The following is a 1,663-nucleotide window of genomic DNA, read 5'->3' as shown; positions in this document are numbered from 1 at the left end:
GGGTAGTGTCGAACCCGCATTGATCCCCAGCTTGATGAATCAATTATCCTATCTTGCCATCAGATAGGGCCATCGCAAGGAGAAACGGAGCTTGCAATCGGTGCGATGAATATTGGCACACTGTAGCAGAATGATGTAATCTAACCTAATGTAGCTAACCGAACTCAAGCAACAAAGAAAGAGTTAATCGATTCTAAGAAACACACAACAATGGTACCTATCGCGAAAGCAGTCGATAAAATTTACCAACCCGTTTGATTATATCGACCGATAAATTTATCTACTCGAATTGGTATCGCGAATGTATTCAACTGAGCAGTCGGTAAAATTATAACAACCCATAAAAATACCTATCGAGTGGTTTCGCCGTCTGTCAAATTACCATGGAAACCTAGAGTTTGTTTACTTTTAACAACGTTACAATTAGTGCGACTTCTATCGTATCGAGAAGCATTTTAGTTCGTGAAGCATCCAAAACATTAGAATGATAAATTCATTATTCTTTTTAAATGATGCGGAGAATGAAGAGGAGATAGGCGATTGAAGAAGCATTTTGATCCGCTTGAATTATCGGATAAAACGTAAGCATATTGGCTCAACAATCGTTGCCACTGTTTTAACATGTTCCTTTTTCAGCTTCATTAACAATTACCGAGTTCCGAAGAGGCTGTTTGAAGAAATCCTTGCCAAAGTGGAACTAGCATAAGCATAAGTGTGGGTTATCGGCGGAAGAAAAATTGAGAACAAAACTGCGAGTTTTTGCACAACGGTCGTACCAACAAGGTGTTGGTAACGATTTTACTGTGGCAATTGCCCAATCTACTTTTTCTGCAACGCTAGATCAAACTCTAGCCGCGTTGGAACGTGAACTAGCGTATTTCATAACCATGGATATGACTGCCGACGAAAAAGCAGACGCCAGGAGATTATTTATAAAAAATTACCTGGCCTTGTGCAGTGATGTGCACCGATGGAACTCACATCAGAATTGTCGCACTTTACGACATCCCAATTCAATATTTGAATAGAAAAGGGATTTACAGTTTAAACGCTTTAATGGTAAATATTAAATTTAACATTTCTTTATAAAATGCTTATTGATAATGATCTTCTAGATTTGTGACCACAGGTAAATGATCCTATTTGTAGATAATACAATACAAGCCCAATATCTTTATACTTAGAAGAAAAATGAAACAGTGGTGACCGAACGATGAAGCTGTTGGGTTTGTCTATTTACATATTTACATTCTTGTATCCAATATTTATGATTTTTTTTATTGTTGTTTAGGGGACTCTGCTTATCCTTTAAAACCATGGATGATTAAGCAACGAATATTTCTATTTTTCTATTTCTTTCTTATACATTCACGTACTTTTTTCTACCAAGTTTTTGACCTGCCATTATTCTAAGGTTGTCTTAGAGTGGTACAGGGCCAATAAGATTCATTTTGTACCAAAACCAAATTTCCCACAGTTTCGTCCCAAATTAAAAATACTGGGCAATCACAAAACTTTGTCTTAGGCGAAGTGGTGTAACAGTTAGAGATGTTCTTGGCAAGAGGAAGTGGACGGAAATTGCGAAAACGGTGTCTCCTTCCATGATACGGGTGTTAATGCACGAACCAAAAAACAAAATACGTGAATTTATAAGAACAGGGAA

General features: G+C 37.2%; 1 pseudogene; it reads left to right on the top strand.

The window, feature by feature from the left end:
- The first annotated feature begins 484 nt into the window (after positions 1-484).
- On the top strand, positions 485-1,089 carry LOC131264884 (putative nuclease HARBI1; annotated as a pseudogene).
- The last annotated feature ends 574 nt before the right edge of the window (positions 1,090-1,663 follow it).

This window comes from Anopheles coustani, chromosome 3, assembly GCF_943734705.1.
Source record: "Anopheles coustani chromosome 3, idAnoCousDA_361_x.2, whole genome shotgun sequence".
NCBI classification, from domain to species: domain Eukaryota; kingdom Metazoa; phylum Arthropoda; class Insecta; order Diptera; family Culicidae; genus Anopheles; species Anopheles coustani.
The sequence above is the reverse complement of the archived record's forward strand: the minus strand, read 5'-3'. Positions and strand labels throughout refer to the sequence as shown.